Consider the following 12,776-nt stretch of genomic DNA (forward strand, 5'->3'; position numbering starts at 1 on the left):
GATGAGCAAAGGAAATAGTAATGTGAGATGAACAGAAACGTCAAGCTTTAATCACTGATAGTTTCAATTGGGCATACCTAAAAAATCTGTACAAAATCCACCATGAACGTCATTCATTCTGAGGGAAAACTGGGTGCAAAAATTGGTTATTGTATGACAAAACAAAACCCAACTGGCAGAGTCCACATCAGCATCAAAATGTTACAGTATGTTTGTACTTTGTAGACGTTTTACATTTTGTTGACTACACAACTAAGCTACTTTCAAACCTATGACTTCTTCAGACGTTGGTGACTTTATTAATACATACATTTCTCAGTTTTTTAAACAATATGTACATTATTTAAACAAATCTTGCTTTGGAACCGACTCGTCCCTCCTGCAACCCAGAACAAAATGTCAATAAAATGAATGTAAGTGCATGATGTTGGGTAAAAAGTAAGTGCAGTGATATAAAGGAAGTAAAAAGACACTCACAACTGAAATACAACAGCATATAACATTTAAATAATGAATAATAAAGAGACAAGACTGCTGGACATGAATGTAGCAAACAGAACAAAAGAGGTAGAGCTGTACAGTTGTATAACATAAGAAGAGTAATTTTCATCAGCATGAAACTAGTAGATGCAGGGACAGCTATTATTGAATTTATAAAGACTTCCTATACTTAGCTGATAACATTATAGGATACATTTCTGTGGTTGCACTGATTTTGTGAAAGTAAAATATGTAAATGATTCCAGCGGTAGCGTCAATTACAATTCTCACCCATCTCTGAAGACATTGAAGTAGAATAGTACCCCAGGAGTGAGGAAGGGGTGACAAGAGGTTCCAATGTCTGGGTTGTGTCTTCCTTGTGGTCACAACAGTCCCAGGAAGCTTGTAGGATAGTGATTATAGATTCACCCCATATGCACCCCCCCCCCCCTCCATTGCTTGAGTTATCACATAGCTTTCTAATTCACCTACTCAATTTTTGCTGCCTATATAGTTGTAAATAGTTGAAAATTAGCACTGACAAATTTTAGCCACAATGGGGATTGAACAGCACTGACTTATGAACAGTGGCTCATATTTTAAAGGTGGTTTTAGTTATAGAACTCAGGGGCTGATTTATCAATGTGAGAAACCCACTTTTACTGGAGAAAACAGGTTTCTTAGCCAGCTAAAGGACTTATCTTCACCTCATCCAATATATTAATGGGTAACCGACGGCAATAACCCCCATTGGGGGAGCCTATTCATCAAACACTGAGGTGCTACTTTGCTTTATTCTTTGAATAACTACTGTTCAAACTATGTTTTTACTTTATTTAAAAAAAACAAAAAACATTTATTTGTTATTCATATGAACACAACTGTAGTTCACTAGCACTGGGCTGCTCCTTCCACTTGAAACAGTATTTTCAAATCTCCCTTTGTTTGGCTCAAGTCAGTAAATAATATCACATCAGGCAGGTAGTAGAAGTAGCAGTTCAAGTGCAAAAAGTGCTGTGCTGTGAGCTACAGTGGCATCAGTATAATTAACTTGTATGAAAATAAATAAATAAATATTATTTTTTTTATTGCTAATATTTATTTATTTAGCATAAGTCACAGTGCTTTACAAATGGGAACAAACACAGCAATAAAACAATGATGGGTATTAACAGACTGAAAAAGAGGTCCTTGCGTGCATTTTGGTCTAACCAGACTGAAATGTGTAAAACTGCTTAGTGGGCAATGTGATACAGTCACAAAGCAATCTTGGGTTGGGTGTCAGAAGGCTGTTTTGGTATAGAAAGAGAATACCTATAAGTTTTGCATGAACCATGTAGAGGGGTGGAGGGGTAGAATAGTCTAGGAAAGTTAAGAGGGCAGTATGGGAATTTGATAAGCTTGCCTGAAGAGGTGAGTTATTATTATTATTATTATTATTATTATCTTTGACTTATAAGGCGCCACAAAGGTCCGCAGTGCCGTACACTACATATACAGAAAACAGAACCAAGACACAACATGATACAAAAATATATACAAACACAGGTGACAGGGTAAAGCAAATCAGATTATATCTGGGACAGATAGTGAAAGGGGTGGTAGAAATCAGCGTGAAGAAGGCCAAAGCTTAAGAAAACAGGGAAAACAGGGCTAGTGAAGCAGGCCAAGAGGTACAGAGGATGAAGGAACAGTAGAAGTAGCACACAAGGAAAGATGGCCCTGCCCATGAGAGCTTACATCCTAAAGGGAAGGGGGAGACACAAATAGGGTGGTACTAACTGGGGGAGAGAGCCAGGACAAGGAAGTTAGGAGGAGGACTGATAGACTTGAATAAATAAATGAGTCTTAAGGGCACGCTTGAAGCCTTTGAGAGTAGATGCTAACCTGATGGAACATGGAAGATCGTTCCACAGCAGGGGAGCAGCCCAGGCAAAGTCCTGAAGAGTTTTATGGGTATGTTTGGAAGCTGGAGGAAAGTCTTGTTGTGCGAGATAGGGAATTCCACAAAGTGGTGCAGCCCATAAAAAAGTCCTGATCCTAGGAGAGGAAGCAGCTAAGTGTGTGATGAGAGTGTGGGTGGGAGTGGTCAAGTTGAGAGATATTTTGAAACAAGTGAGGAGATGTGTGCTGGTGCAGTTTTATTTATGGCCTTGTATGGTAGAGAAGTATTTTATAATAGATTCAGACAAATACAGGCAACCAATGTAGGAACCGACAGCAATATAAGTTTGTTCTACGAGGGAAATTAGTTTACCCACTGCATTCAAAATAGATTGTAAGGGTGAAAGTTTGGTTAGTAGAAGACCAGTAAGGAAAGAATTGTAATAGTCAGTGCAGGAGATAATGAGTGCACGAATGAAACATTTTGAGGTGTCTTTTGTGTGATACGTCTGTATTCAGAAAATGTTTCTTAGATGTAACTTGTGATATCATCCCCATATGATTCTAAAATCTAGAGGAGCTTATTAGTTTTCCAAGAGAAGTGGTATAGAGAAGAGAAGAGGGCCTATGACTGAGCCTTGTGGGGCTCCATCTGATAGAGAAAGCAGAGAGTTGTTGGATCCAGAGAAACTAACAACGAAAGAACATTTTAATAAGTAGGATGACAGCCGGATAGGACAGTATCCTGAAGACATAAGGAATATACTATTTGTATGAGAAGTGAGTGGTCAACAGAGCAAAATGCAGCAGAGTACAGGAGAATTAAAAGTGAGTATTGACCTTTAGTTTTAGCAGTGCAACCCCTGCAGAATTTTGGAAAAGAAAGTCTGACTGAAGTGAGTCTAAAAGGTTGTGTGAGAGAAGAAAGTATGTGCGATGAGCATAGGCTAGCCTCTCAAGAAGCTAGGGCCTGATTCATTAAGGATCTAAAATGAAGAGGATCCTTATTTCAGTCTCATGGACAAAACCATGTTGCAATGGAAGGGGTGCAAATGAGTGTTCTGTTTTGCACATTAGATAAATACTGACTGTTTTTTCATGTAACACACACATATCAACTTTAAATTTCAGTGTAATTTCAAATAAGCTATCAAGTATTTGTGTGTTACATGAAAAAACAGTCAGTATTTAACTTTTGTGCAAAACAGAACACTCATTTGCACCCCTTCCATTGCAACATGGTTTTGTCCATGAGACTGAAATAAGGATCCTCTTAAGATCCTTAATAAATCAGGCCCTAGGAGAGGTACGGAAGTTGAGGGTTGGGATGGTAATCTGAGAGAGCGTTAGGGTTAGAATTTGTTTTTGTTTTGTCAGAATAATGATGCTTGAATAATGATGGAAAGATACCAGTGGAGAGAGAAAGGTTACAGATTTTAGTTAAGGCTGGTATGAGTAGAGTACATAGAGATCAACCTATTTGTGAGGTTATAGGGTCGGTGAATAGGTAATAGAGTAGGAAGTGAAGAAGGGATACTTAATTTGCATTTGTGCAGGGAACACATTGAATTGTTGGTTGGTAAAGGAAAAGGATAACATTTCATGTAGGATATTATCAAACTTGTACTTGAAGTTGGAAGTAAGATCTTGGGCATTGATGGTAGGGTAGAGTTGATAAGAGATTTAAATGTATTAAACAAGGGTGTGGAGTTAGAAGCCTGAGCAGAGATGAGAGATTGTTTGGTAATGTCCATAGCATTTTGATAGGAGTCGTAGATATATTTGGGGAAGTCATAAGAAGTACAAGACTTTTCCAATGCCTACTTTGAGAGAAAGTTTTTAAAAGCATCTTTAGCATTTCTTTAATGTGACATTTTCGTTGGTGCGGAGTGTAAAGTGTAGCTGGAGTCAATTGGTCAAGAGTTATTGCTAGGGTTTGGTCAAGATATGGTACTACCAGATCAAGAGAGGAGAATGTAGCATTGTCTACAGAAAATAAGATCAAGGCTGAGAAGTTTAGATAGAATAGTTTAGAGTCACAAGGAGAATTTGAATAATCAATGGGGATGTTGATATTAAACCAAGATGATGGTGGGAATATCAGAAGATAAGAAATGAGGAAACCAGGCAGAGACATATTCAAGAAATTGTCAGAGTGATTCAGGGGGATGTTAAATCTCAGCAGAGAGAATGCATTGAAAATCCAGATATCATGTACTACAAAAGATAGGAAACTGAGTGATAGGACACTTGGTAAACCTGTAAACGTGCAAAGTGGGAAAGAAGTAGTCCAAACCCACCTTTTTTTTTGCTACCAGGCCTGGAGATGTGGGTGAAGTGGAAACCAGTGTGTGAGGTTGCTTGAAAGAAAAAGGTCATGCATGGAGGTTAGTTTGCTACAAACAGAGCATGCATTCAATAGGGTAAATTTAAATTTAATTTTATCAGTGATAGAGGAGAGATAATGTGCTTAAGGTTTGCTGGAATTCTATAGTGTTCTGAATCAGAATCATATGTATGAGAGATGTAGTAGGGACCTAGATTTGGTGATTTATCAAAAGATAAATATATGCTACAAGAGTCCTGAAGAACTAGTGCTGTATAAATGTCTAATGTGATCACACAAAGCACATCCAATACTACTTGTCCAGCCAGATGCCGCAAAAATTATTATGCATTTATTTGCAGGATAATTATTTACAAAGTCTCTTGTAAAATCCTGCTGTATATACATCCAATCCAATTCACTGTAAGGTACATCTCTGAAACACATTTCCTGTTGCAAATTAATCACTTCTGTGTCACCAGACTTACCATAGGCCTATCTCTCTAGAGATATATCCTGTACTCAAGAACATTACATGTTTCTTCCTCTCCACCTGGGCACTTCACTCCAAACATCCGACTCGACCAGCACATGGGATTATCCTTCTCTTGTTCAGCTGTTCAGCTCCTGATTTCTCTCAGTTCAGGGCGTCATACACTCCTACACCACCAGGGGGCCTCACATATTGTTGTTAAGCCAAACTTCTCTAGTCACAATAATATAGGATATATATCTATCTTACATTGAAAAAAGGAAGAATAATACATGAAATATATTTAAATTGAAAACACAAGATTTAACCCGACTCTTTAATGTGCCCATTTTTATTGATAATAACAGTTTTCTTACTACAATGATTTAACATCAATGCATAACACAAAAAATATTACATTGGGTGTGTCAGTAATTGTATTACAACACCGGAAAGGTTGTAAACACAGTTGTGTATGCGTGAAAGTAGTAATGATGTGTAAGGACTTCAAATGCTAATGCCTCTATGATTGTTAGAAAACCAATATAAGTCTGTTAATACTACCAATAAAATATATTTTATTTTTGGTAACAAATATGAACACTAAATAAAGCAAAATTATTTTGTTATTGTTTCTTCCATATATATGCACAGTATTGCGAAATAAATCAGATCAAGGAAACTGGTGTCATGTAATAATCCGAGTCAACATCCATTGAGCATTGTATATGTGTGCAGATTCTTTCCTCTTTCATTGATTCAGATTTGATTCAATATAAAACATGTCATAGCATTATCATATTCAGCTTACATTTACACATTTTTATATCATCCTCTTCAAAAGATTCTCCTTAGCTGGAATCAGGTGCATTAAAGTAGATTACATAGTGATTCATGTTAGTTATCACAGATTTTATACCTAATATACCAGGGAGGAAATGTAAAAGGAATATAGAAGACAAGGACTTGCTATCTCTTCATCTACATTTTCTCAATAATGTTTTAGAGATGTTTGCTAATGTATCATTCATTAACCATCAGCCACTATCAAAAACATCATCTATTTCGCAAAGTGGACATTATTGTGGCATTAAATCATTTCACAATATACCTGAACTGCTCCACATGATGGGCCTGGCTTGACTGCACTGAGATGCCTTGAGGGGAATCTTTTCAGCAGTAATGAGATACGAGGCCTGTCTGTGATGAATATGATATTACTCGTGTCAGTGGCTGTGGACCGCACTTACAATACTAACTCCTAGAGTTATCCTATTTTTTTTTTTCACATTGCAAAGGAACTCAGGCAAAGCATTATTAACCCAGCAAATGAAGCCCTAAAGATCACACAGTGTGTCCATTAGTAGACAAAAACGTGACTAATCCAATTTCTCTTGGTATGAGTGATTCTAATATTTTCTTTTGAAACATCTGGAGCTCTCAGACCCTGTGTTACAAATGAACTTGAAATTTTCTTCTCTTTCCGTGTCTTTTAGACAGCAATAATTGCAGCATTTTTCCTGGGTATTTTATTCTTTTCCCTCACCTCCCGACCTCTTGAGAGGTGATTAAAATAATGTCCCTGACTGGCAGCAGCTATCGGGCTGGATGCTACACAAGCTTTAATCATTTAATATTTATAAGAAAACCTGCTCCTGATAATGTGGGTCAGGATGCTAATGTATAAAATATACAGAAGATATGTTAAAAGCTTGCAGGCTTAGACCTTGCACAGTAATGATCCCTGTCACAATGCCCCAGCTGCAATAAGCATACTGATGGCTTTAATTGTGTGATTGCTGCGTGGTCAGGTGTTTGTTTATGAAAATAATATTTCACATGTAAATTTCACACAGCGGCAGGGCATGCAATACTGTGAATAATGTTAAATGTTTGGCTTGCATTCAGAACAATCTGTATCTTACAGGATGTTAAATGTGAACTGCTTGAAAGAGAAAGAAAAAAATCCGCAGCACGCTGCATCATCAAGGCAACTGCAGGGGCCTCGTCCTAATGTAGTTCTTCTGCCTATGTAATTTCATCCAACTACAAACTAATTAAAAGTAATCAAGTAATTCACATCTGTCAACTCTGCCAGAAAATATGGAAGTCGCATGACTTGGAACACTCTCCTTCTGGTCTCATAAACGCAGCGATCAGCGATCTCCATTCTATACTGATCAATATTTAGCCCTTAAATTCTATACTGATTTCAGATGGTCTCTACATTGATCCAAAACCAGGCACTATGTTATATGTTATTTACTGAATGAGCTGTGCATTGAACAGTAATATTGGTCGCAGATTGGGCTCTGTATTGTATACAGGTTAACCAAATTAGCTCTGCATTATAAACTATTCACCAGAATGAACCGTACATTGTGTACTTGTCCCCAGAACAGGCTCTGCAGTGTATACTTGTTACCAGAATAGACACTGTATTGTATACTTTTAGAGATGATTTGCTGAAACCTATAAGCATGGGAAAAAAATACCTTCTTCCGAATAGGTGAACCATCTATTGGTTTGCAGTCCAGATAAAGAGAGAGGGAGAAGAAGTTGTTAAAAAGGTTGATGTGGAAGACGATGAAATAAACCAAAAAAAGTTATATGAAGATGATGTCACAACAAAGGTTTGTGTTTGTGTTACACAGTATACACATTTATAACTATAGATTGTAAGCTTGCAAGCAGAGCTCTCTTAAAACTTTGTCTGTTTTACCCAGTATTGTTTTTACTGTTTGTCCCCAATTGTAAAGTGCTTCGGAATGTTATGGCGCTATATTATAAGTAAATGTTGTTGATAATGATGATATATAGTAAGCACATTGATAAACCCATGGGGACCATATGCTCCACTTAGCTGATTTATCAAAGGGGAAAACTATGTGGCTTTATTCCGTTCTAGACATCAAAGACGATAACACTGCTACTGCCAGTGATAACCCCCGTCAAGGGTAAGTTTCTCCATCTTTCACCGGTGCAATAAATGTTCTGTTATCGCCATCTAGGATGGCTATAACTAGAGATGCTCAGGCTCGGTTCCCTTAGAACCGAACACACCCAAACTTAGCAGATCCAAGCCGAGCCAGTACTTGCTGTAAAATTGCAGAGATAACTGACTTTATATTGCTGGATATAAGCAGCAAAGAAAAATCAGCCTTTTAACCATGATCTGGACTCTATAGATAAATAAACCCCTTTGTCTTAAAAGCCCTGCAGAGTGGTTCTAGTGTCAGCCATTCTCTGAATAATAGTGTTACTGATGGTTACCCACAATCTTGTTTCAGCGATACATACAAAGCCACACTCTTCAGGACCAGAGTTGGATTAAGGCTTTTGGGGGCCCAGGGCACTAATGACATGTGAGCCTCTATGGTCTAAAATACATAGTGCCATCAATCAGTTATTTACTAACCCAATTTTGAGTCAAATGGTTCTGAATATACTATGCATTTATTCCCCTTAATTATCTAAATTAATAATAGTGCCCTTTGATGATTGTATTTTTAAAATTGTATCTCCTTGATTATTGTAATAATAATCCCCCATAATGTTTGAAATTAATTACAGGGCTCCATTCAGGAGTGTAATTCATAATAGTGCCCCCATAATGATTGTAATTAATAATATTGCCATCTTCATGAGTGTAATTAATCATAGTACCCCATGATGAGTGTTATTATTATCAGTGGCCCTTTGATTATTGCAATTAATAACAGTGTCCCTTGAAGATATACTTAACTTAGGGTTTCTCTCTTCTTTGTTCTATCCGCACACTATACGCAGAGGCTCCTAGTGCCCTTAAGTGTTGCGGAAGTGATGTAATAACACTGCGACTCTTAAGGGAGCCAGGAGCCTCTGCCTTAACTTCCCCCGGCAGCACCTGCTCGCAGACAGGTGCTGCCACATGAAGCACCCCTAGTCTGGGAGAAAGCTGTGATTTTGATTTATCATTGAAATTGTAGATCTCAAACATCTCATAGATGTTGAAAAAGACATCTTACAGCACTGAAAATGCAGCAGTGTTCATAAGATGACTATAATATCCTTCTCTGTGGGTTTCATATATACACTAAAGTTAAGCTTGTGTTCGTATTAGATATCACATGAGAATAGATAGTGGACTGCAGGAGCACAGAAGGGAGGATGAATCCTACTTTTAAAGATGCTAATTAAAATCCCCCTCATCAAGGCGATAACTGTAATTTTTTTATTGCCATTTAACGCTTGACAAGTGTTACATCTCACGGGAGACGTCTATTAGTCAGTGTTGACACTGGCCTTCCTAGGGCGCAGAGTCTAACGGACCCCCCAGTCTTCTCCAAGAACCGCCGCTAGGCGGGATGGGTGTAACTGCCGGAGACTTGCAGGTTGCGGCCCCTAGATTAGCCCACCGACATAATAGAAGGAAACCAGGAGATGGGTGATCCAGCGGACTGACTCAGTGGTGGTAAGCTAGGCAGGATAATTAGCTGAGGATAACAGCACAGAATATGGAGTCCTGATGCGTCTCAGTGAGGTTCCGGGCCAGATACACTGGAGCTAACCACTGGTAGAAGAGTCGCATGGTGGATACCCAGAAGTACAGCTTGGCAGTATAACTGGAACACGGGCAGCTGAGAAGAATAAAGGAGGAGCCGGGTCGGATACACTGAAGTACAGCCGGGTCGGGTACACCGTAATTCAGCTGGGTTGGATACACCAGGGAGTGAGCAGCAGGATGGTCAAAGGATAGGCAGGACAGTTACACAGTGTTCAGCCGGGTTGGATGCACCAGGGAGCGAGCGAGCAGGAGAATGGTCAGTAAGGCAGAGGTCATACACAGGGAGATAAGCAGAATCAGCACAGCAACTCGAAGGGGAAGCAAGATGCCAAGTTAAACTTGTTGCTCTGACACGGGCAGTGTGTCAGAGTGAGGTAGAAATAGAAGAGGGGTTTGAATTATCCGCCTCTCGATTCACATGACCGCAGCAAGGCACCACCCAGAAGCACGGTGCTTCGGCTGCGATCACACGGAAAGGTAAGTTCCTAACAGTACCCTCCCTTAGGGGTGGCCTCTGGACACCCTATAAGGTTTTTGAGGGAATTTAGCATGAAAGCTTCTTAACAGATCTGGGGCATGAAGGTCTCCAGCAGGGATCCAGGAGTGCTCCTCAGGTCCATAGCCTTTCCAATCAACCAGAAATTGTAATGAACCTCTGGAAATACGAGAGTTTAGGATCTCATTGATCTTGTACTCCTGATCTTGCGTGGAAAGTGCTGTAGGCGGTTTATTAGAAGAAGAGAACTTGTTAATAACAAGTGGCTTTAGAAGAGATACATGAAACACATTAGGAATCTTCAAGGTGGGAGGTAGAATCAGTCTAAAAGCCACCGGGTTGATTACTTCAGAAATTTTGAAGAGACCAATGAAACTGGGAGCGAATTTCCTGGAAGCAACCAAAAGGCTAAGGCTCCGCGTAGACAACCATACTTTGTCACCGGGAGAGAGTAAGGGTGTAGGTCTTCTCTTTTTATCATACGAATTATCACTAGAGGCGGAGGTTTGAAACAGTCTGTGTTTGATTAGATCAACCCAATCATCATGTTTAGGCGAAATATAGCATCTGAGGAATTTTTCAAGTTCCTGATTGGTTCTTTCATTGAGGCCATTAGTTTGAGGATGGTAAGCAGATGAAAAATTGAACTTGATCCCACAGACATGAGAAAATGCCATCCAAAATCTTGCCACGAACTGAGTTCCACAGTCCAAGGCAATCACATCCGGACAACTGTGAAGATGAAAGACCTCCTTTATGAACAATTGTGCCAGAACAGAGGCAGATGGTAGACCCTTGCAAAGGCACGTAATGAGCAGCCCGGGAAAAGTGGTCTGTGATGACCCATACCACGGAGAAACCTTTGGAAGTGGGCAAATCTGTAATAAAATCCATGGAGTGATCATTCCACGGACGATCCAGAATAGGAAGCAGATGCAATAGCCCATAAGGAAACTGCAGAGGGACCTTATTTTGAGCACAAGTGGAGCATGCAGCAACAAAATCCTGCACATCAGAGTATACAGAAGGCCACCAATAACTACGCAAGATTAACTCCTTGGTTTTCTTGATACCCGAATGTCCGGAAAAACGGGATGCATGGGCCCACTTGAGAAGCATGGGATGCAAATGGGGAGAAACAAAGGTCTTTCTATGAGGAATAGCTAGGTGAGTAGAAGTAGTGGCCACAATACATTCTGGGTCCAGAATAAGTCTAGAAGAATCTTCCTTTGCATCAGTGGAATGCAAAGGACTCGCTTCCTGTCCAGTCTCAGTCTCCCGGCTGCCGTCATGACGACCGGGACGTCATTTCCTCTTGGTCCCGGCCATTGCCTAGGCAACAGTTGGGACGCTCTCAGACCTTAAGCGCCACGTCCCGGCATCTAGGGCAGCCGGGCGCGTGCGCACATTCAATCTAGTTATAGCCCAGCTGGGCTAAGTATTTCCTGCTGTGCAGGACAGTTTCTCGTTGGCCCTCCCTGCCGATTATAGTCCCTGCTTCAGTGCATGCTACCCTGCTGTCTGAGCTATCTGCTAGTCTTTTTGATCCTGATTACTGTTGCCGACTGTCTGCCTGGATTCTGACCTTGTTTATTGCCTGTGCCCCTTAACCTATTGCCTGACACTGACGCTGCCGTATTGCATGTGACCCTGAACCTTTGCTCGGATACTGCTACTGCCATACTGCCTGTGACCTGTTTGACCACTGGCCTGGACCTAGGCGCTACTGTTACTGGCGACCTACACTACCTCTGCCTGTATCTTCACACAACTTCTACGTGTGCACCAGCGCTGCGTTCCCAGGCTATCAGCTCCTACTACTAGAGTACAAGAACTGGTGGCATCAGAGTACCTTTGAGCGCATTTAGCTCTACGGGAAAAGCGGTTCCTATAGGTGAAGGCCTCTGAAGCGGTTCTAGGAGCTGATACCTGGGGCGTGAGTCATAACATAGAGTCAAAAGAACGAGAGAGGGCATCTGCTTTTTTGTTTCTGGAACCAGGCCTAATCGTGATAATCATATTGAAATGGGAAAAAAATATTGACCACCTTGATGAGGAATTAGACAAGATGCGGATTGTAGATATAGAAGATTCTTGTGATCAGTATATATCGTTATAGGAAATATAGCTCCCTCCAAGTAATGTCTCCATTCCTCCTTGGCTAATTTGATGGCAAGAAGTTCCCTGTTCCCAATACCATCATCTTTCTCCACAGTGGATAATTTTCGGGAGAAGAAGCCACAAGGAGAAAGTTTCCCAGAGGAGTTCTTTTGCGATAATATAGCTCCAACTCAAATAGAAGATGCATCTACCTCAAGGAAAAAAGAAAAAGTGGGATCAGGCTGTCGCAGGATAGGGGCGGAGGTAAAGGCTCCCTTTAGAGAAGTAAAGGCTTTCACAGCTTCAGGTGGCCAGAGTTTGGAATTTAGACTTCTTAGTCAAAGCGGTAATGGGTACCACCAAGGAATAAAATCCTTTGATGAACTGTCTGTAGTAATTGGCGAACCCCACAAATCGCTGGACCGCCTTAAATCCCACTGGCTGGGGCCACTCCAAGGCTGTCTTCAGTTTT

Source organism: Mixophyes fleayi, chromosome 5, assembly GCF_038048845.1.
Source record: "Mixophyes fleayi isolate aMixFle1 chromosome 5, aMixFle1.hap1, whole genome shotgun sequence".
Lineage (NCBI taxonomy): Eukaryota > Metazoa > Chordata > Amphibia > Anura > Limnodynastidae > Mixophyes > Mixophyes fleayi.